The sequence below is a fragment of the Anabrus simplex genome, chromosome 3, assembly GCF_040414725.1.
Source record: "Anabrus simplex isolate iqAnaSimp1 chromosome 3, ASM4041472v1, whole genome shotgun sequence".
Taxonomy (NCBI): Eukaryota; Metazoa; Arthropoda; class Insecta; order Orthoptera; family Tettigoniidae; genus Anabrus; species Anabrus simplex.
Window position 1 is genome coordinate 364,245,715 of NC_090267.1, and position 25,423 is coordinate 364,271,137.

The 25,423-nt window shown below is 39.6% G+C and overlaps 1 protein-coding gene across 1 annotated transcript in view; it reads right to left on the bottom strand.

The window, feature by feature from the left end:
* Nucleotides 1-25,423, bottom strand: part of Sox15 (Sox box protein 15) — a 744,791-nt gene that overhangs the window by 590,024 nt on the left and 129,344 nt on the right. The window lies entirely within an intron of this gene.

A 25,423-nucleotide genomic window follows, 5' to 3' on the forward strand; every position in this document is an offset into this window, starting at 1 on the left:
TTGGTAAGAGGAATGTCCATATAATGTACTCAAATAGCGTTCGTGTCAGATAGCGTAATATGGGTGGACATTATGTGGTGAAATCAAAGTTCGGAAAGTGCCGTAAAATCAGAATATTTTGGGGCCGCGACCTGATAGAAAGAACTGCGAGGTGTCGTTCCTTTCATCTACGCGATATCTATTAACATTCATGCCATTTGTGAGAAATTTGATTTGATCCGTGAACAATAGTAAAATAGTTGTGAACTTTGGTAAAGTGTCCGAAATGACTCAATATCAAACAAACGCAAAATGACATGCCATTTGGAATTCGGTTCATATTTGGTGGGATCATACAGCATAGAGAGAAGTGTTACAATTCCGCCCACCCCCTCCCCCATCATCGAGAAATATCGATTGAAAGATTTCACTTTGGCTTAAATAGACTAAAAGTTACGCGTAAGTGTTAAGAGTATCCTTAACACTAGTGGATGCGCGTCGGTTTCCCATCCCGGCAACCTGGGTTTAAGTCCCTTTTTTCATCACATTTGTCTTTGGTACCTTACTCCTTTTAAGTACCGGTAGGCTATTTCTAATTTTCATATCAACAAACATACGAATGTTATTGAATTAATTTGTAACATTGTGTTCGTGCAATAAATTAATGCACGTCCAAACATTAACCACCTTTAAAAACCAAATTAAAAAGAAAAGACACGGTAAACAATTAGTGGGGAATTTTTCACTTCAGCGATAGCCCTAAACGGAGATATTCGGTGGGTGATTGATTGATTGATTGATTGATTGATTGATTGATTGATTGATTGATTGATTGAAAGTTACAAGAAGACGAAAGAAAATGAAGTGTGTATTTACCGGCATAGCCTTTTAGAACACGAAGAATGAATGAATGATCAATATTGCCTTTTATTGCAACTTGAATACATCATAATATACATTTTATTGCATACGAAAAAAAATCCAAAATATTCTCCAAGTAAATGCAAGATACTTAAAAATGGTCGTGAAATTTCCTATTTTAATATAATTTATAAGTTAAAATATATCGGGTACCTTTAAAATATGTCTACACATTTCCACTTCTGTTCTGCCTGTCTGTCCGACATACGGATAGAAACATAGAACGTGTATGTACATTATCGTTCAGTTTATGAATAATTCTTTTCTTCTTCAACTTACAATTCTCATATTAAAAGAACCAGAATTACAATGTAATGATTGATACAAAAATACTTATATTCCATTATGTAATCAATATAAACTTTTATTACAGCTTTAATGCATCGTAGTGTTGTTGTTAATGTACACAAAGAACCCTTCCAACCTTCGTTCCTTGTCTTGGTTTTAATAGGCCTTCTTCTTCTGACATTTCTTCATAACAAGCACAGCTACAGAGATGCTTCTTGTAATGCTCTCTTTTGGCACTTTAACAAGCACTTTGGAGCAGTCCTGTCATGTTACAACTGCTGTGAAGTAATTCATGTAAGGTGGTCATTAATACAGCATCCGATTTTTATAAACTAGATGTCATTAAAATGTACAAAATTATAAACACACTATTGACAAATTCTGTGAAATATGTACAGAAATTCAAATGGCATATGTCTCAGAGAAGATAGAACTTGTGTATAAATAACATTTATTTTATCCCATAATTTACTTGAGGGGTGCAAATTAAAAGGGGCTGCCTGGACGAAGGGGTAAAGGTGTGCTCGGTTCGCCCCGAAGGACGTGGGTTCGAATCCCCGTCAGGAAGTCGTAAAATTTAAGAAACGTGAGTTCCACTTCCGGAGGTGCATATGGTCCTGAGGTTCACTCAGCCTACACCAAAAATGAGTACCAGGTTAATTCCTGGGGGCAAAGGCGGCCGAGCGTAGAGCTAACCACTTTACCCCATCACGTGCCGAGGTTAACAATGGTGTAAGCCTTTACCTTCCACTCCTCCAAGGGCCTTCATGCCTGTACGGAGGTGACTTTGCTTTGCTTTGCTTTTGGTGCAAATTAAAACACAGAAAGAAAACACATATGAGCCGCGATGTGCGAAGGCCTATTTATTCCAGTTCCAATTGTTGAGATGTTTTCATAATCATCCGATTGGTTTAATTTATGAGTTCTGAATTTCAATGAACAATAATGAAAACTTTGCGCCTTTGTTTAAATGTCGATGTTTGTCCATTGTGGTTCAAAATGCCTTGTTCTTCGAAAAACTCCTTTCACTTCAAGTGATGCAAAATTTGCAGCATTTTAACAGAATCGTGATTTGCTAAGAGATCTCTCCCGAGAGAATCTTCCGTAAGACATTTTGCGTCAGTTTACCATAACAGATACTAAAATTATTCACAATTTTATTCACAAGTAGCACTAAAATCATTCACAATTTTATTCACAAGTAGCATCTGTTTCACTAGTGGTGCATACCATTGTCTGATTCTGAGCAGCTATAACAGCAAGGAGGAATCAAAAAATATCGTGGATGAACGGAAGTTACTAAAATTTTATCTTAAGATATCAGGTGAAAAACTTCAGTGAAAATGGTGGAAGAAACAAAATAGCCAACCTTTTATTAGAGTATGAATGAATAGCGTGGTCCTTGCTGAAGCTTTTTCTGCTCTCGTAAATGGAGACCATGTCACATTTAACCATAAAATTGCTCAAATAGACCTGGTTGCATAGAAGTGACCAAGTATGCGATATAAATGACCTAACGAATCTGTTAACTTGTATATCCATATAAAAACAAATTTCTATATTTAAAGAAAACACTGCGTTATAAAAATTTGAAAAAAAGACATGAAAACCAATATCTTCGTCATCGAAGTGTGTTCTAATTCGTACAATTACTACTCAGAATATGTGATTTAGTGCGGTCCAAACTACAGTCCACTGTTTGAAATAACATAAGCATTTTCCAAGGTTCGCTGCATTCTAAGAGACGAAATACCAAGAATGTACTTATAGTGAAATTAATATTTTCTGAGAACGGAAAATTATGGACAGAAAAAGTGCAAAAGCTAGTTTAAACAATAACTACGTAATACTTCTAAATAAACCTTGAAATTCCATATGCTCATTAAATATTTTCCATTATCTAAAGCACCGATAACGATCATGAGAGCCTCAAAGATAAATGACGTCTAATTCGATATCACCTGCGAGTTGCTATTATAGTAAACAACCCAAATGAGAGCGATAACTTGAACCCAGGAATACGAGCTCCAGTGCCATGCTTTAACTTTCTTAACCACTCAGACCATATTTTTTCTGTGATTTACGGTTACGATCTAGTACATCTTCACACCTCATGGCCACTAATTAAATTACAAGCGGTTTCTTCGCTAAGGAGTCATATCCACATCTAAATCAGAAATGTGAAATTAAAAGTAAAGCTCTCACTTGTTCTACTAAGATAAGAGAGATAGCACTAAACGATACGAATAGCGTTCAACGACTACGCTAAAAAGCAACGAAGAGGAGTAATTACTAAAGAGATTCTACTGTAAATAAGGTAATAGAATAAAGACGGTCCTATGGTCTAGGGGTAGCGCGCCTATCTCTTAACGGGTTCGATTCCCAACCAACTCAGGGATTTTTTACCTGGATCTGAGGTCCACTCATCCTACATGAAAACAATTATTAAAGGCTTACCTAACTGTGAGATGTGATCCGCGATTTGGAATTACAAGTATAACGACCGAGAGGATTCGTCGGGCTGACCACGCGTCACCTCGCCACCTGCAGACCTTCGGGATGAGCAGTAGTCACTTGGTACGCCAAGGCCCAGCAGGCAGGGCCGGATTAAGGAGGGGGGAGGGCTAAAGGGCCCCGCGTGCCAAGGGGCCCCGGCCCTTGGCCGAACCTAAAATTGTATAAAAAGGCCTGCTGCTCCACCTCCGTGCATGTATATGAATATTTGCGCTCGCAAAATGTCGAATACGCACTCGTCTTTCCTTATCAGCTGTCCGCGTTAGTATTTCATCACTGCTAGAATCAATTACCGTCCGGAGACACGAATCCTCGCTACTTACGCACTGTAATTATTGTAAAGGTTATTGTTGACGAAAATTTAAATCTGGCAGCTTGCGAGTACGGGCAGAGAGGAAGGGGGGAACAGGAGAAGCACGGTGGAATGCACATGCTATACTACATCTTTGCATCAGGAAGAGAACTTCCAGTTCACCTCTGATTGCTGAACCATTCGTAAGTCACAACTGTAATGTTCTTGTAAAATGGATACAAAATATCCTAGTGGTGCCAGAAAACGTAAATTAAAAGAACAACATTTGAAAGAAATTGAAAAGTTGCCGAAAATATCAACTTTTTGACAGGAAGTCTACAAGTGCATCGACAACTGAAGAGGCTGTTACTGGTGAATTGGAATCTTCTATAGGTAAGCGAATAGTGAAATATCTAAGTCTGCTGTTTTAAGAGAGATTAGGTCTTTACAGAATTGGAAAGCATGAGCATTAGGAGCAATGAAAGGGAATCCTAACGTGTATTTTAAACTTCAGTCACATTGTATGGAATACTCTGAGTTGTAAATAATAAATTGCCGATCTCGGTGGTGTAGTGGTAGCAATAATGACTGCTACCCCCGAAGACCCAGGTACCTTCCGCGGCGCTGCTTGGAGGGAAGGGGGGCGGGACTGGTTACGAAGAAGGGGCCCCACATTTTTAAATAGCCTAAGGCCCCCAAACACCTTAATCCGGCACTGCCAGCAGGGCTGTATTTCCACGGGGTTTGTTTTGGTTTGGTTAGTAGAATAACAGTATCTTATTTCAATAGTGAAGAGAGAGAGAGAGAGAGAGAGAGAATTCAAGAATAATAAACCATAATCGAGATTTTTCATTGTAAGCTATTATACCTTTCAATGTTGAGTCATAAAGCCTCTGTGAATTAACTAAGCGCCTCTACAATCTTTCGTCAAATTCCGTTTAGTTCGTCTGGTTATTTCCAAGGTGTCGCTGTCAAACTGAAGCAGGTCTCCGTCACTCTCATAGGTTCCAGGCTTTCTAAAAACATTCTGAACACGCTCGGTAAATTTCTGTCCGGTAGAGTGCTCACCTTACTTAGTCCCATTGAGGATTTTTCACTCTGATAATTTATAGACCAGCGGTACATTTGGTATTTCTACCCGCCTGGGTATAAGGAGGACCACGATTCAGAGATACCCACTAGTTTCCCGAGTCTCAGAGCTACAGTACTTACGCCCTAACAGGACACTCAGCCGTTGCCGATTGTCGAGAACTGAGCTTTCTTAACCGAAAGGACTTCGGTTAACTTGTATAATTTGTATAGGATATAAACACCTCGACACCGATGGTGCACGAAAGAGGACGCGACTGCAGGAATCCACAGTACAAAGACGACGACGATCATAATGTTGATGCTGCTGCTGCTGCTGCTGCTGCTGCTGCTGCTGATGATGATGATGATAGCGTGTGGCCTCCGAGTGGCCAGGAGCAGGTCTTTCGAGTTAACGCCCCATAGGCGACTCGGGCATCTGTGGGAATGGGGCTCTACCTAAGATGTTTTCTAACGTTGAAAAGGACACAAACACCCAGCTACCGAGCAAGAGGAATCAACTAATAAGGTTTGAAATCTCAGACTCGACCAGGAATCTAACCCGGTACTTCTTGGACCAATGGCCAGCATCCTAAACATTTAGCCATGGAGTAGGAAATATAATAATAATAATAATAATAATAATAATAATAATAATAATAATAATAATAATAATAATGTCAACATAGTATATCATCACAAACCTTCAGTTATCACGTGCGAGCATTTTGATATGACATCATTTAAGCTGGCTGCGTCACTTTCTACGGTCCAGGGTAGGCTACTCTCAAGATGATAGACAAGCAGGATCTCTTACTGGGCGACTTAGTTAATATTATGGGATGAAAACCGAATGCATCACATAAGATTTTTAACATGCCATCATACGACAAAGAAAAAGGAATAAAGATTTTCTGTCCTTCAAAGATCCCACTTCCACTGTTGAGTTTGAATCCATGATCTTGGGATGCAGAGGCCAACATTCTGCCTTGATACTCACAGGAAACTAATAATAAAGTAATGAGGAAATTTATTTTGATATATATATGAATAGGCGCTATCATTTACTGAAATGTTTGGCGACGTTCAATTTTGAAGCTGAATGCAATACCGCCAAGCAACTGCTAACAGGAGAGGTAAATCACCGTGACTTCAAAAGGTAAAGGCCTATCTGCTGATATCATCATACCGTACTTCTATAAGTAGCATGGTTCGACGATAAGACGCAGTTTATCGATCGGTCATTGTCAATGACTATAGAGTCCAATTTGCGCAACGATGTTGAAAGAGAGTATCATTCTTAGAATGACAGACCATGATAATATGAGCGTACGTTCGTTTATTCAAGTACAGTACAAGGCTAAGGAAGGACTGAACTCAGCAGAGGAGCATAACCTCCTCTTCCCTGCTCCAACACATGAACAGCCCAGCTACGGCTCAAATGTATGGGGGAACAAACAAACTAAACAAAATTATATAATTTTTAAAAATGAGGATAATCTACGTACAATAGCTAGAAACAATGGTAACAAATATTAAAGGGGAGATTATGTTTATTGTTTCAGTTTACTCCTTTCAATTTACTCATAATCCACACCCGCGGGAGGTATTGTGTTTCTTCCCTCGATAAAATATGTTTACTATAGAAAATGCAATATATGGCAATGGTTATAGAATCGGTTTCTTCAGCTATTTAAGAACCCATTATCATTATCACGTGCAAAACTAGCCAGCTCATAATAATAATAATAATAATAATAATAATAATAATAATAATAATAATAATAATAATAATAATAGAACCAAACCAAACCAAACCAAACCCCATGGCACTACAGTCCTTCAAGGTCCTTGGCCTATCAAGCGACCGCTGCTCAGCCTGAAGGCCTGCAGATTACGAGGTGTCGTGTGGTCAGCACGACGAATCCTCTCGGCCGTTATACTTGGCTTTCTAGACCGGGGCCGCTATCTCACCGTCAGATAGCTCCTCAATTCTAATCACGTAGGCTGAGTGGACCTCGAACCAGCCCTCAGGGCCAGGTAAAAATCCCTGACCTGGCCGGGAATCGAACCCGGGGCCTCAGGGTGAGAGGCAGGTACGCTACCCCTACACCACGGGGCTGGCAATAATAATAATAATAATAATAATAATAATAATAATAATAATAATAATGATAATAATAATAATGTCAGTAAAAATAATAAATCGTAGCATTTCTCATAATTATTGGATCACAACATGCTTCTCTTGATTGTTTAAAATTAAGTTGTAATTTTTTCTCTATATGATGTCCTAAAAAGACACATCTAACACAGAATAAACGTAATCTCTTTATTTAATCTACTGAACGTGCTATTTATGCCTTATATTTGTAGAAGGAAAGGAAGCTGCTGCTTCTTCTTATTCAGGAAGGAAGGCAATATCGAGGGGATGCAAAGCGAAAAGAGAGAGAGAGGGAGAGAGAGAGAGAGAGAGAGAGAGAGAGAAAGAATTTTGTAACTAATGGTCCATTTATAAACTTATTAAAATAAGAAATTATTATCATTATTTTATAGGTAAATAGGGATTTAGATACAATTTTTGTCACTGACATTCACTGAAGATACTTAGAAAATTATTTTACCACATCATGATTAACGTAATATGCTCCTTTCCCACGTGGGACATCTGTTAGATAAGTGGAGCTGAGGCACTTGCAGACTAACGTATGAACGAACGACAGCAATTACTGGCGAGTTAAAGCGCCGTCATTGGCCAGAAAGTGGTTGGTAGCGATAAGCAGTGCAGGGCCAGACTCACGTTCGCCTCATGTTATCAACGAGAGGTCCACCTGGCCACGTTATCGTGCACCACCAAGCTAATTTCATTCTCGTATTTACTTAGCAGAAAGTTGTCTCCACTGTTCGGGACACAGACTAAACATGAGGACTTGGCATGACTGTTGATTCATACTTCATGTTTAGAATACCACCACGATAAACAATAGCAAATAGCGTATCTTTCATTTGTTATACATACGTATAATTTAACTAGCTTTTTTTTAAAAAGTGAAAGTATTTCACAACACGGAGAAAAAAATCAAAATAAAGTTATGGCGCTGTTTGTGAATAACTGGTTAGTTTGCCTAGTTTTGCATGATCGAGTCTCAGGTTAATCGATTGGCATTTACTACAACATTTATTTACTTTATCTATTTTTTTGTTATTTGCTTTACGTCGCACCGACACAGATAGGTCTTATGGCGACGATGGGGCAGGAAGGGGCTAGGAGTTGGAAGGAAGCGGCCGTGGCCTTAATTAAGGTACATCCCCAGCATTTGCCTGGTGTGAAAATGGGAAACCACGGAAAACCATCTTCAGCACTTTTCCTATTTAATTATGCTAGTGTCCTACCGTCACACAAACTCAGATAGGTTTTCAGCAATGATGAGATAGGAAAATGAATCTTACTGTACCGTACTGTCGACATGTTTGTTTGCCTGACACATTTACCCACTCATAGAGTTTGATGCATTTAGGTTCATTTTCCTTTACACGCGTCTGTAGTAAAATGAACTCAACGAAAATGGTTCTAATGAACTGCATATCAATATGTGGCTGGGAGGCGTGACCAGTCTTAAGGAAAATGATGGATAGTAAGAGCATTGTCATTCGCGGTTTTGGCTCAGTGGCGATTATACATGTAGGCCCCTACTTGAAGTTATGTATTCAGTTCGTATTCTTAAAATTTAATTATATGTATATTTGAGTTAAGACTAGGCCTATTTGTTATGTATACTTCCAACATTTAGAAATTTCTGTAATGATTTTATAATTTAAAAACTCTTATTTATGTATTCTGAACATTGTATTTGGCTAATAGCGAATATCTATTAAATAAATAAATAAATATAGGCTATATTCGTCTGGATTTCATATATGATAATCAATCATCAACTAAAATACCACAAAGTGGTATCCTTGGCAGGGGCCAAATCTCGTTTCTCGCACTACTTAATGCGGAGAGACGATATTGCATTATTGGGGAAAGCATTTTCTATTTTTCTCCTATCCTTGCTTTTAACCGAAGCGAATTCCAGAAAGCGTCATGCGATGTGATTAATGGCAATCTCTACATCATCCACTGTGACGCTAGACGCGCAGTACATTTGAAAGTAAACTGCATTTAATGAATATTAACCAAGTATATCTGATCTCTGAAAGGAAAAGGACTTGCTTTGCTCATTCATATTCGGCTCAAGGAAAGCCACATAATTCAAGTTCTTAGTTTACTGAAGAACCGCGCTTTTTATTTCTTAATGTATGAAATGTGCTAGGTACACGTCATTTGCAGACACTTCATTACAAAACATCGGATGCTGATTTCTTGATTGGAAATGGCATGCTATTCATCTCCCATAATGCTAAACCGGTCGCACGATCAGAGTAATATACTTCTGTAATGTTGTAATAACTATGTTTGTAAAGATATTCTTTTTCTGGGATAAAACTACAATAAAAATGAAAATCCACAGCCTGTTTCCAGTCATTCGAACGGCTCAGTAGTGGAATGAATGAAGCCACCATCTAGTTGTGAGGATAGGAATTTTGCAGGCTGCCGAAGTCTCTCTGGGACAATGATTAATGACCGACATATGACATGATATCGGAGAGTTACTGGAATGAAAAACGGCAAGGAAAACCGGAGTACCCGGAGTAAAACCTATCCCGTCCACGCTTTGTCCTGTACAAATCTCACATAGAGTGACCGGGATTTCAGCCATGGAACTCAGCGGTGAGAGGCTGTGCGCTGCTGCCTGAGCCACGGAGGCTCGTAGAACTACAATATTAAGGAAAAATTTAGAAATAGGCGTATTTTGAGAATAATTATCGAAATAATATATACACTGGAGCAACTATTACTTGTGCTATATTTATTTAGTACTTCTAAATAATAATTTACCGTTTCAACTAATTCACTTAATTGTAATACTTCAGCTAAATCCCCAGCAGTCCAAGGAATTCCACTGCATAGTGCGGGTAAGTCCACAGTAGTCCGTAAATCCAGAGTTGGGAAATAGTTGAGTAAAAATAATGGTATTACTTGTAACAATTGCATTCTTAGAAATTTTTATGTGTAATCGTAATTTTTTATTCTTTTTACAATTTGCTTTACGTCGCACAGATACGGATAGGTCTTATAGCGACGATGGGATAGGAAAGGGTTAGGAGTGGGAAGGTAACAGCAGTTGCCTTAAGATACAGCCCCAGCATTTGCATGGTGTGAAAATGGGAAACCATGGAAAACCATCTTCAGGGCTGTCGACAGTGGGGTTCTAACCCACTATCTCCCGAATCCTGGATATTGGCCGCACTTACGCGACTGCAGCTATCGAGCTCGGTAATCGTTATTTTTTACCTTACGTGTAACTTACTTCTTGAAATAAGATTGTAATCGTTATATTCTAGTAACTGATAAACATCGCACGGAAGCAGAAACGGGAAGAATTAAATTATGAAGATAATTTCAGGAGTGTCTGTTCAAAAGGTAGCTATTTCCACTTACAAATTTCTTTTAGTACTTAGTCCACATGCATTGCGGCAGTTGAATACAACCGAATGTCATGAGAAATCCAGACCAGACAGATGCAATTCTTTAAAGGGAGTAACATACCCGATCATGGGTATGTTCCATGTGCCTTTTATTATACGTTTCCTTGGGTTTTTCCACAACTTTCTCGGGGTGGAAATAGCGCCCTTTGAACAGACGGTCCTCGCTTTTTCAGTTCTACTACAGGTCCTTTGTTACATTTTCCAGTATTTCCAAACGCATCAAACTTATCCCAACGATGTTCTAAAAATTAAACACACATACTCCTTCAAGTGCTCTTGTAGGGCGTCTTTTCAGTAAATGCAAAGTTGTATCCCCCATAACAGGTCTAAACTTAGCGAGGAGAACTTTAAGAACCAAAGTGCATCGCGGAGTATTTGAAACGCCACAAGTCATCAATGGAAAGTACAGTTTCGAAAGTTCCAATTTACCGTGTCGTCTAGCCTGGTCTTCAGTAATACAGCGAGAGTAACATAATTTCGTGGGGTTCTGATAGTCTGTATCCCTCCCGTTTATGCAAACCTCACAGCAGAACTGTTGTGCAGTATAGAGTGAACGTGTTATGTTTGCATTTTTACCTATTCATGCCTAGAAATTCGGACTCTAACAGTGCTTCTTGAACAAGTAATTTGCAATAAAGTCAAATATATCTCAGGTTACATTCTGCGTAGCCACCCATACAGTGAAAAGATCCTACTTGCAGATACAGGATCTTACGGTTGTCTCTCTTTCAACGTGCATAATAGCTGTTTTTTCGTGATTTCCGAAGAATATTACCAACTTTCACATGTCGTACGGTGGAAGTCAAAATTGGTACATTTCGGAGTGTAATGGATTAATACCTTATTTTCCTTTACAATGACAAGCCTATTAGGATAGTATAAATCTGGCCACGTGGCCTAGAGGTAGCAAGCTTGCTTCTTAACGGAGTGCCCTGGATTGATTCCCGGCCAGGCCACGGATTTTTGAGGGTTACTTCGAGGTTCACTCAGCCTACATGAGAATAACTGAGAAGCTGTCTGATAGTGAGATAGTGGCCTCGGTCTAGAAAGCCAAGAATAAAGCTCCAGAAGATGCGTCGCACTGACCATGAGTCACCTCGTATTCTGCAGGTTTTCATTCTGGACTGCAGCCGCATGATGGACCAACACCCACCAGGACAGTAGTGCTAGACGTTTGGTTTAATTTAGATTAGGATAATATCAGGTAAGTAGAATAGTGGCGCGAGCAGATAATTACTTGGAGAACGATTACATCCTCTCAGGTGAGGGAATCTCAATGAATGCTACGTACATTAAGATACTCTTTATCTTTGTAATCCTTGGTGATTTTTATAAGCATCAATTCAAGTTGGTAGGTTTTAATTTTTTCGGTCATATTTGCTATTTAGGGACCAATTATTAGTAATCTCTATTTTATCCAAGACGCTCCATACAAGAAGACATATTGCACTGTGAACGGGTGGATATTTGAGGTTCACCCAGCCTACGTAAGAACTGCTAAGGAGATACTCGACGGTGATATAGTGGCCTTGGTCTAGAAAACCATGAATAACGGCCGAGAAAATTTGTCACACTGACCACGCATAGAAGTAGTGTTAAGAAAATATTGCAAACTTTGGGCTGGGAAGACTTTGCGAGTAAGGAGACGAGATGCTCGACTACGTGGTATGTACCAAGCTGTCAGAGGAGAGGTGGGGTGGAATGGCATTAATAGACGAATAAGCTTGAGCGGAGCTTCTAAAATTAGAAAATATCTTAATATGAAGATAAAGTTGGAGTTCAAGAGAACAAATTCGGGCAAATATTCATTTATAAAACGAGGAGTAAAGGACTGGAATAAATTATCAAGGAAAATGTTCGATAAATTTCTAAGTTCTTTGAAAACGTAGGTAAACAATTGACAGGGACTCTGCCTCCTGAGCGACAGCCCTAAATGCAGATCATTGATGATTATTCCACGAGTTCAATTAAAACTAATCCATTGAGCACACTGACGTACGCGACACTGAAAGCGTACACACCATCTTGTTTGACAAAAACTTCAGTTCGCATAAGGAAACTTCAATGTATTGCTTCTGATTGAGAGCGTTAAATAAATTCAGGTAACTCAATTAAAAAAAATATATTTTGTATCATTATATTTCACCATAAATGTCCGGCTCCATGGCTAAATGGTTAGCGTGCTGGCCTTTGGTAACAGGGGTCCCGGGTTTAATTCCATGCGGGGTCGGGAATTTTAACCTTAAGTGGTTAATTTCGCTGGCATGGGGGCTGGATGTATGTGTCGTCTTCATCATTTCATCCCCATCACGACGCGCAGGCGCCTACGGGAATCAGTTCTGACCTGCATATGGAGAGCCGAACTTCTCCTTGGACTCTCCCGGCCCTAAAAACCATACGCTATTTCATTTTATGTTTCACCATAATAGTATGTGAACATTAAGATGGTTAGCCAATAGGAGGAGGAATTTTCTTGCTAAGGGAGGATTCAGAGAACATTACCCTCCTACTCTCTTGCATAAATACAGCTATGGTTCATTGTTGAAGTAAATAATATCTGTTCACCATCATCTTAGGACTTAATTTCTGCTAACTTCACGACAACCTTGAGGGAGTGAAATCTTTGGTTCTCACCGCTGGCATCGTGAAGACTCGTGAAGTAGACAAGATAAGGGCCGCAGGTATCACGATCTGTAATCCAGGGGCTGATAACTGATAAGATGGTAAAGCTGACGGTCGGATTCGCAAGGTCGGGCGTTATCTCGCATCTGGTGTGCGAGAGTGGAACCTTTCCATAAATGAGGAAGCAATAGCGAGAATATCGTTGAAGCGAGTCACATGAATTACGCCTTTCTTCAAACGATACAGAAATATTTAAATGAGAAATCATTACGAGTACATTCATATGAGTAGAATGTGTAGTTAGGTGGTTGCACAAAGTATTTTATAATGTTTGCTCTCAGATGTCATGACCGCCACCACTCTGCTGCCTGAGTGATCCTGGGCAGGCCCTGGGTTCCATTCATGGAATTGCCCCGAGTGCTGTGTGCACAGGATCTGGAAGCGTAACTGATCATCGTGAGTTAAATTAAGGAATTATATACAAACGTCACTTCTGGTAACCAATATTCCATTGGTAATTTTTCTCCAGATGTGTAAATAAACAGAGAGATCATTTATTTTACCAGGTAAGGTTGGGGTCATGTATGTTACAGTAGACAAATAAATTCAATAGTATTATAAACTCAATTTAACTCCTCCTATACTGTAATAACTAACATTAATAATAATAATAATAATAATAATAATAATAATAATAATAATAATAATGTGTAAGGAGCCTCCGTGGCTCAGACGGCAGCGCGTCGGCCTCTCACCGTTCGATACCGTGGTTCAAATCCCGGTCACTCCATGTGAGATTTGTGCTGGACAAAGCGGAGGCAGGACAGGTTTTTCTCCGGGCACTCCGGTTTTCCCTGTCATCTTTCATTCCAGCAACACTCTCCATTATCATTTCATAGTATTTATCACTCATTAATAAATCACCTTGGGAGTGGCGATCCCATTGTAATAACAGCCTATGTATGTTTCATTCATTACATCCCTGACCCGGTCAAAGACTGGAAAAAAGGTTGTAGGTTTTCATTTTCATTTCAATAATGTGTAAATTCCTTAGCCCTGTTTCTTGAAGCTGGGTTAGGGATGAGGTCAGGTGATGTTAAATGGCATCTTTTACGGCCGGATGCTCTTCCTGACGCCAAACGCAGTCGTGGAGCTTAGAGATCAAATGAACGATAGTGAATGGAACTGGGTAAGGTGGTGGAAAGATTCGGCTGTGGCGTATAAAACGAAACTGTCCTGGCATTTGCGTGGAAGTGAAAACTTTCTTCTTAAAGATCTCTCTTTCTCCAGTTTCCTCTTCTCTTACTTTATTTCTTTCTCAATCTTTCTTGACCTCATGTATCTAGCTCGTTGTTGACTTTTTCTCCCGAACGTACTTGAATATTTGTTTTGTCAATCTGTTATCATCCATTCTATAGATATGTCCAAAAAAAATCACAATCTCCTGTTTCTTATGTTTCGGTTATATGTTCTATGTTCTGGTATATTTCCTTTATTACTTTTTATTTTCCACTATTCTTTCAAATCCCGGTCACTCCATATGAGATTTGTGCAGGACAAAGCGGAGCCAGGACAGGTTTTTCTCCGGGTGCTCCGATTTTCCCTGTCATCTTTCATTCCAGCAACACTCTCCAACAACACTTCATTTAATCTGTGATTCATTATTCATTGCCCCCAGAGGAGTGCGACAGGCTTCGGCAGCAGGCACAATTCCTATCCTCGCCGCCAGATGGGGCTTCATTCATTCCATTCCTGACTCAGCTGAATGATTGGGAACAGGCTGTGGATTTTCATTTTCGTTTTCCACTATTCTATTGTTGTCATTGGTCTTAAGATTTTCTCATGATCGTTTTTTATACTACTACCATTTTATGTAAACTATAGTTCAAAACTAGACATTCACTTGCGTAAAGACATTCTAACTTCATCACTATATTGAAGTACCTTATTTTATTTATTTTTTTAGATTTTTATACTTTTATTGTAACCACTATTTTATTTTTATTACATATTTGTATCTATCCTCTCACTTCTTTTTTAACATTTCCTATACCTACTTTAAACTGGAAAACATCTCATATCATCTACGTACTCCTAGGTGTAAGAATTAAAGAGAGATAGAGTTCTCCTTTCGTCTTCGGAATTTCTCCATCCATCTTTCAAATTAAGGAGAAACCTGTGTATCTGCAGACCATCTCAGTTGAGATATCAGCAAACAAGCTGTCAGCAGAGCATGGTGGGAAAACTGAGGAGGACCACAACGTGGTGAGAAAGGAAGTACTCATTACTGTAAGCAGCGGCGCATATAATTGTCTATCGTAGTGCGAATGTAAACTAACACTCGCAACCCGCAAGCAAAAATTCTGTTTGATACGAAAATAAACTCTGTCGTAATTAAAACAGCCTGATTCAGACAATGGCAGCGGCTACGATTGCTGTTACGTGTCTTAGAAACTGGTTTATATTATCTGATATTCTTATAATTTGATCCCTCCCTTTTTCTTTGTAAGATGTGTTGTTTTTCTGTGTTACTTTCGCCTCTTAATTTGATAAAGATTTATATTTACTATAAAGCGTCCGTGCAGATAACCGTGAAAGATTTTTATCTTTTGAAAGTATGCCGGAATATGTTCGAGCCTCGAGTGCTCTGCTTCTCATATCTCTATGGCACGTTTTACTAGCAGAAAGTTTTCCACTTCTTGGTTTTTCGTTACTGATTTATGGATCTCTCTTGGTAGATGCTCAGCGAAAGTTGACGAGAGATGACTGCATTGAATTTTTAATGTAAAGAAAGTAAATGATTTAAGCTTATTACGTGCATCCTGGCACGTTTGGAAATTCAGTGACGATGGGGCCGAATTACCCTTCCTAACTTCACATGGTGACCTAGATGATACTTCCCTTGCTATGAGTGAATAGTCTATCTTTCTTGTCATCAGTCTTTGGAATGGCCTGATGCAGTTCTCTAATCCAGCTCACCTTAATTTACTCTTCTCCACTCCATTCTTCCAATTAATCTACACACTATACAGACCACCTCGCCCTCCAGATTCAACCTACCAGTCTGTGGTAGTGAACCAGGTCAACTCTTCGTGCTCACCTAGGTCATCACGCATAATATCTTACCACGACTTAGGTAAACACCCATGTATGTGGTTTCCTGGTCTTCTGAGGACACTGTGAACTTAGTCTTGTCCGGTTGGTCTGGTTTGATGCAGTTATTCCTCTTTTTACAATTTGCTTTACGTCACACAGACAAGATACGTCTTATGGCGACAATTGTATAGAAAGGGACTAGGAATGGGAAGGAAGCTACCGTAGCCTTAATTAAGGTATATGCCGGGCTGAGTGGCTCAGACGGTTAAGGCGCTGGCCTTCTAACCCCAACTTGACAGGTTCGATCCTGGCTCAGTCCGGTTGTATTTGAAGGTGCTCAAATACGACAGCTCCGTGTCGGTAGTTTTACTGGCACGTAAAAGAACTCTTGCGGGACTAAATTCCGGCACCTCGGCGTCTCCGAAGACCTTAAAAAGTAGTTAGTGGGACGTAAAGCAAATAACAGTATTCATTATTAATTAAGGTATAGCCCCAGCATTTGCCTGGGGTGAAAATGGAAAACGACGGAAAACCATCTTCAGGGCTGTCGACAATGGGGTTCGAACCCACTGTCTCCCAATGCAAGCTGATATCTACGTGACTCAAATCGCGCAGCCGCTTGATCTGTGATGTAGTGTTCCATTCTAAACTATTCTGGGCGCCAATGGCCGTAGCCGTGTTGAAACACCGGATCCCGTGAGATCTCCGAAGTTAAGCAACACTGAGCGTGGTCAAGATTTGGATGGGTTGCCACGCGCTGTTGTTGGGAGTAAGGGAGTGGAGAAGCTGAAAGGAACTGGCCACCCTACCGTACGTAAACTCCTGCTCAGGCACACCTCTGCGGAGGTTCGGACCTGCCTCCGGGCAGAATACAACCTTACCTATTCTGGACCAAACTCTTCATTGCTACATGATTGGCACATCCTACACCCGTCCCAACCTGAACCCTTCTTCGTATATTTTGATCCCATGCAGCTGCACCCGAAGCTACATGAACAATTCCTGCATTTCTCCGAATGTATTCAACCAACCAACCAACCAACCTACCTACCTACCTCTCCTTCGAGTTAAATGTCGCCAAATTGTGGTCTACACGTCTATTTGTTGTATCTCACTTGATACTGCTCGTCAATAGCGAACTAGAAATTCTGGAATTCTACGTGACAATAATTAATTACAAACCATAAGACCGTTAGATATACATGCAATCCGAATTAGCGGTGCGTGATTGTTTATATTTCGAAAACCCTACCTACGTTGATTAGAATTCAAAATACAACCACCTGGCTGGGGAACTTACGATGAAGTCCCTCGGCTGTCAGATCCACTGTATGTGTAAAAGAGGAAGGTTACATTTCTATTTACTGTAGGGTTTACGTCGCACGGATACAGACGGAACAATGGGAAAATACAGCGCCAAGACTGTGATGGAAGCGACTGTGGTCTAAATTAACTTACAGTTCCAGCATTTGCCTGGTGTGAAAACGGAAAATAACGTATCACCCTCGTCAGGGCTGCCGACAGTGGTGTTCGAACCTACTATCTCCCGACTGCAAGCTTACACTTACTTAGCCCGTACCACGCAACCAACTCGCTCGGTAATTAATCACACTGTTTTAAGTGTGTGTAGTTTCCTGTTTTTGGTGACACGGATATAAGGAAAGAGACTCAGAAGTACCTCTGAACACCTTAACTCGTCTGGAGTGAAAAATTAGAAACCAGGAAAACCATTTTCATGTGTATAGATGATGAGTATCGAAACAACCATATGATCCCTCTTAAGTAGCTATTTCTCTCGGTTGAAAATGGCTTCTTAGTTGGCTGAGAATTTACCTAATCCAAAAAAATAAGAACCGAAAAAAAGAAAAACACGGAGCTGATAACCGCAATGTTCCCAGCTGTTAAAACGGGTAAATGAAAGTTGTAATCCCCGACAAACGTGAAGAGACTCTAGCCAAAGAAAAAGAGGAAAACCGGAAGTTGAAACGAATTCATTATGAAGAGAATGTTCTCAAGTAGAACCGAAAGGGAACGTCACACAGTCGACTCTAATTTAGAGTTTGAAGGCTACATTTTGGCGATCTGTCGAAATGTTTTTGTTTCCTCGCGTTACGTAAATTATGGTGCCAAGAAGTTGACAAAGTGTGGGAACGTAGCGTCCATCACCTCGTTATTTTCACTTCCATCCCCGAGGGCTTACAGTCGTGCTAATCAGAGTTGAATATAGAAAGGGATAGAGCGTAGATTGAATCTTCCAGAATTTTCTCTACCTGTCAAGTGTGTATCGTGTTGAGGACATGCATGGTGGTGACATAAGCTCTGCAGAGACCCCATTAAATGTCGCAGATAAATATCGGCAAAGGTAATCTCACATAAGCAACACTTATCTCTTCGATAGATGGACACTTGGAAAAGATCAGTTCTTAAACCATTATCCACAGGAAGTCTTCGTTTAAGTCCACATCACGGTGAATGAGTAAGAAGTACAAGATGTTTAATTTTATGATCACCTTGGCTATAAATATTTACAATCTCGAGTTATGAGCTTTCAAAGCCAAATGTTCATACAGCCGAAGGAAGAGAACACTGAATGCAGCAGCACAAAAGATACAACAGGCTTAACCCTTTGTGGAAACCGTCCATTCTATCAAAACGAATTGATAAAAAGAAAGATTACTTCTCAGTAAATGTGGTAATATAAATTATGTTACTTGTTTAACATGCCGTTGATTGTTACAGATTTTAAGAAGTGCCAGGATATCAGAATTTATATGGTAGAATACCTGTTTCCGGAAGACCTACTTTGTGAAAAGTGACACACGGGACAGCGTTACCAATAACCGTCCAGCGCATCCGTGTGACCTACCGTGGTCATTGTTACCACAAATCATTGTTCAGAGCATGGAAATAAATATAATTATATAGTACCTAGTTACCATTAGATTAAGATGGTAGTACCTATAATTATAACGTCCGAGTTTAATCCCTTGACAGTGATGCTTGGGGTAAGTGGAAGTTCCTCTACAGAGAGGTATCCGAGCTCGATAGCTGCAGTCGCTTAAGTGAGGCCAATATCCAGTATTCGGGAGATCGTGGGTTCGAACCCCACTGTCGGCAGTCCTGAAGATGGTTTTCCGTGGTTTCCCATTTTCACACCAGGCAAATGCTGGGGCTGTACCTTAATTAAGGCCACGGCCGCTTCCTTCCCACTCCTAGCCCCTTCCTCCCTCATCGTCACCAAAAGACCTATCCGTGTCGGTGCGACGTAAAGCAAATAACAAAAACAAAAAAAAAAAAAGAAAAACAACAGAGAGGTAAGTAGAGTCAGTTGGTAAAATACTATAATCGAGCTCGATAGCTGCAGTCGCTTAAGTGCGGTCAGTATCCAGTATTCGGGAGATGATAGAGGGTTCGAACCCCACTGTCGGCAGCCCTGAAGATGGTTTTCCGTGGTTTCCCATTTTCACACCTGGCAAATGCTGGGGCTGTACCTTAATTAAGGACACGGATGCTTCCTTCCCACTCCTAGCCCTTTCCTATCCCATCGTCGCCATAAGACTGGAACCTATCTGTGTCGGTGCGACGTAAAGCAGCTTGCAAAAAAAAAAAAAAAAAAAAAAAAAAAAAACTATAAATAAAGTTCTTCATTAATATTTTTTGTCTCATTATAATTATTCTACGCTTGTCGTTTTCATGAAAATGATTTTCTTTTAAATTTCTACTTTTTTTCTGGCATTATCATTTCTGTTATGGTAAAATTTCCTAAACTCCAGCGATCAACGTAGTATTTTCTTCTTAGATGGAGCTTGCTTGTCCATGCTTCGCTGAAACAGGCCAGCATTCCAATCCATCTAAACAGGTTCTTGTTTCGTACGAGGGGCATTATTATTATTATTATTATTATTATTATTATTATTATTGGATGAATTGTCGGCATATATCGGCCGTCGGTTTGGAATGTTGTGCGTTCGTTTTCTGACTGGGTTGGGGATATTAGCCGCATATGGTTAATTCCCCTGGCTCGGGAACTGATTATTTGTGTTTGTCCTAAAACACATGCTTGAATTTACGCACAACATAACAACATAACACTATTCGAACCACCATCAAAACATCCAATCATTCAATAGGCCTACATCCCACCACATAGGGTTGCCTTATGGAAGGGTATCCGGTCATAAAACTGGGCAAAGCCAGCATGTGTGACACATATCGCAGCCGCAACTCCACTAGGTCGTAATAAAAGTTATAGTCAAAGAAAGAAAGAAAGAAAGAAAGAAAGAAAGAAAGAAAGAAAGAAAAATCAAAGAATTACTTTTTACATTATTATTATTTTTATTTACCATCCGGCTCCATGGTTAAGTTTTTACCGCGTTCGATTCCCGGCCAGGTCGGGGATTTTAACCTTTGTTGGTTAATTCCGATGGCTAGGGGCTGTGTGTGTGTCGTTTTCTTAAATAGAATTTATCATAGGATGGGCCACATCGTCAAAGGTACGCAGGTCGCTTATATCGCCTGTAAGACCTGAAACAGGTCTCCGCGGTGGCCACACGCCATTATTATTTATTTATTTATTTATTTATTTAAAGAGACAGCCTATGAAGGAGAATACACACGGTAAGGAAATGAGGATACTGACCCCCGTGACCTCATATCCTTAAATAAAACTGCTCGAAAGAGTAATATTTGTAAACAATATCATGATTTCCTGTTTATAACGTTGTTCCGTTTAATTCGTCGATTTGGCGTGATTCCTTAAAAGTGTTCAAACTGTTTTATCCTATTATTTATCAGCAGCTTGCTGTGAGATATCTCACGGCTAATACTTTTAATGCAATGAATTACACGTCGAATACAAATAGAGTAAGAAATCTTCGATGGTCGCAGCATGTATCAATATCCTGTGAATCGTATGATACCCACTGACAGTGAATGGATTAACCTCCTAGGTGCCCATAACCTTGATTAACGCATGCTTCATAAAAACTGTGGGTTTACCTTTATCGATTCTTTAATGTTCACTTATTCTTTATCGCTGTTAAATAGAACTACCACGAGGGCGAGTGGACTGGAGGTTGCCTCTAAACTAAGAATCGCAAAGTAGACGTTCCTCTTCACAGAGAGGTTTCTTCACAAGTACTGCTCGATTTATTAGAAATATAGATATATGACGACGCAGGTTGAGATTGTTTCATTAACATAGTAGGAAATCTGGAGTGTTAGAAATGTGAAAATATCCATCCTCAAACTGAGATTCCATTGCGGGTGGGAGTGGGAGAATGCATGCATATCTCCTACCCGTCTCCAAATGAATACTTCTACTCTGTACATAACATACTGTATGTCTGCCATATATTATGCCATAGACATGGCTCAATAGATGTCAGCTTATTTGAAATGTAACTTCTGTTTCATTGAGTTTATTGGAATAACAAGGTCATCAAGTGCAATACTGAGAAAGATGCCTCGAAATAAGGTACGACCGGAATGCGAGGGACTGTCCAGTGTCAACGAGCTCAGCAATCGAGCCACACTTAGTACAACTTTCGCTTCGACGTAGTTTCATGGCAAATAAGGGAACGCGCTCAGCTGTAGCAGAGTTCAATGTTAAAGAAACTATTATAATATTGAGCAACCTCACTTTCCTCATGGAGGTCTTGGTTGATTAATCTATTGTCAAGTAGTCCATGCCACTTGTTGAGTCAGCAGATGATTTATAATCATCTCATCCTAGTTAATGTTACTGTTTGTTGGTCTTATTGTTACTCATTATCTATTTCTGGAGTGTTCGTATTACTTTAAATACTCCTTAGGCTACATTTATCACAGAGGCTGCCTAGCTGAGGCAGTTACTGTGTGCTCGGTTCATTCAGATGGACATCTAAAGTCTGAAAATTTAGAAACGATATATACACATCTAGAGAAGTATATACTCCTGAGGCTCACTCAGCCTTCGCCAAAAATGAGTAGCCGGTGGATTCCTGGAGGCGAAGGTGGTCGGGCATAGAACTGATCACTCTATCCCACTTAGCGTCTCAGGTCGCGAGCTGAGGTACGGACATTCTCTATGTTACTTATAGCACTCAGTTTTTGCATACATATTTGATGAAAATTGAATAATAATAATAATAATAATAATAATAATAATAATAATAATAATAACTTTTACACATCTCAGTAACAACTTTTGACGGTTTTTAGAGACTCTGAGATGCCGGAATTTTGTCCCACAGGAGTTATTTTGCGTGCCAGTACATCTACCGACACGTGACTGACGTATTTGAGTATCTTCAAATACCACCGGACTGAGCCAGGATCGAACCTGCCACGTTGGGGTCTGAAGGCCAGCGCCTCAACCGTCTGAGCCACTCAGCCCGGCCTGAATTCAAAAAAAAGAATGCTTGTTTAGTAGTTGTTCCCACCCCACATTCTCCTATCCTCTTCAACACTGTATGCAGATATAAAGCGAATGCTCCTGCTGAAATGTGTAGGTAACGGTTTCTACTATTCATAATCTCGGCACTGAATGGGACAGAGTGATCAGCGTAAGACTTTGTCCCCAGGAATTAACCAGATACTCATTTCTGATGAAGGCTGAGGGATCCTAAGAATCATGTGCTTCTCTACAAGTCGAAGTCACGTTTCTAAATTTGTTTATTTCCTGATGAGGACTTGTACCCACGTCTCTTGGGTGAACGGAACACAACTTGACCGTCTCGGCCTGATAGCCTCAAACCAAAATAAGAGATTTAATAGGCTAGTCGTAAAATAGCGAAATAGGATTTTGAGTCGAATTGCACCAGACATTCATCTGCTCTTCCTCAGAATAAATTTCTATTCAAACATTTAAATCAGTAAAGAGATTTAAAAGAATTGCTTGACTTGCTAATGATAACATATAAGATCTAGGAATAAACCCATTAGCTGAACAGTTATAGACGAAAATAGGGAGTATATCTTCGGATGAAGCCTTCTTCAAGACTATCCGGAATTGCTTTGCCAAAAGAAGAAATAATTGTAGGAGGTCCAAGAAATTATGGGAGGCAAAACAGACCTTGAAAGCCTAAATCGTGTTTGATGATGATGATGATGATGATGATTATAAAATGGCCGTACATTTAATCTAAATATATAAAATAAGAGTTTTGTCTGTACATTGCTCAGAATTTAAAAAGAATGGTATTTCTGCATCGGTCATATCCACAGTAACAAGGAAATGCACTTCTTAATTTTCCGTCGTTTCTTGTATGTATGTAATGTATGTATGTCCTTTAAAAGGGCACAGTATGTATGTATGTATGTATGTATGTATGTATGTATGTATGTATGTATGTATGTATGTATGTATGTATGTATGTATGTATGCACGCACGCACATCACGAGAAAATGACTGAATATAACTCAATGAAAATCGGTATGTGAAGTCGCAGATGAATCACTGTGATCTGGATTATAAATAATTTTATTCACGCTGAGTGAAATATTAGATTAGGTGAAGCCCTGCAATTTAATTTTCAAATATCTCCGTTACTAATGGCCCTTTCGATAAATACTGCATAACTGAAGTTACATAGAATTAAATTTTCGATTATTTATGTCTTGTACAGTTTTACTGTACCGGCCATGGTAACAGAGATATTAACGAATTTCTATTTTTGTCGCTAAGTCCATATAAACGCCGAACCACGAGAAACTGGGGGAACAGAATTAAATTAAAAACAGTATGTAAGGAATGGAAATAAGGCACTACAGTTTAGGCTAATTTTATTCATGCTGGATGAAATGGTAGTTTAGGGGAAGGTGACTACTATTTTTAAATACCTATGTTATTAGTCCCAACTATTACATAACAAAAGTTATAGATTATGAAGAAAGAAAGTGTAATTAACTTCTTCTTTTTCATGGCATGTTATATGAACACAAAATACCACAGCAGCATAGCAACTATTTATGACCTCATGTCGCCTGAAAATAAAATGGTTTATTCCCTCATAAACGTACGTCACACTATTTAATCAGAATCAGCGTCCGGATCCATGGCTATATAGTCAGCGAGCTGGCCTTTAGTCCAAGGAGTCCCCTGTTCGGTTCCCGGCCGGGTCGGGGATTTTGACCTTAATTGCTTAAATCCTCTGGATCAGGGACACACACACACACACTCTCTTCCATACTCACAGACACACAGATCGCCCGTTGGCGTCAAGTAGAAAGACCTGCCACCAGTGTACTGTACGCTATTATTATTATTATTATTATTATTATTATTATTATTATCAGAATCAGTAGCATTACTCGAAGGTGATTACGTCATATCATGAACACACTATTCTAATGAGTATAAAATCATGCTTGCTGTCGGTGTATTGAGGTCGGGTGGAGGCTACGCATTTCCTTGTAATTAAAACTAGCGGATGTTGGATGGATGCATTTCGTATAATTACTCCGACGCAGCAATCAAAATACAAATGTCATACTCACAATATTGAAGACGTGAGATGGCGCATTACAGGCAGATTTATTGATTGATACAGCGGTATGTTGATTAACTGAATGTCAAATGATGGCTCAGTGTGATCATTTCACATTGCTAATGATTAGTTCAGGCACTAAGTTACACAACGTCATTTCTAACCTCGCCATTTAACGTCAGTCGGATACAATGTGGGCAAACACATGCAAGCACAGTGGAACGGGTCTAACAAGCTTTGATAGGCATATGAATGATGATGATGATGATGATATATTAGCAACACAATGATTTTCATCAATATCTGATGACCAAAATAGTGACGATGACAATAACAACTCACATTTTCTTATTGTGTCACTTTTTCCACTCCTTCGAGCAGTTCTCCTTTGTACTACCAACAAATGAAACAACGAACATAAAGTTTGATAATAAAATGTCTGTTGAGTCATCAGCCCGGAAACTGGAAACATCGAAAATTATGCATTTATAAGGGAACCGCAAAACTTGATGGCAGTACCACAATGCGTTGTACTCGACTGGATGGGGAATCAGGCAGTTTGCCATTGCTTCCCTCACTGAC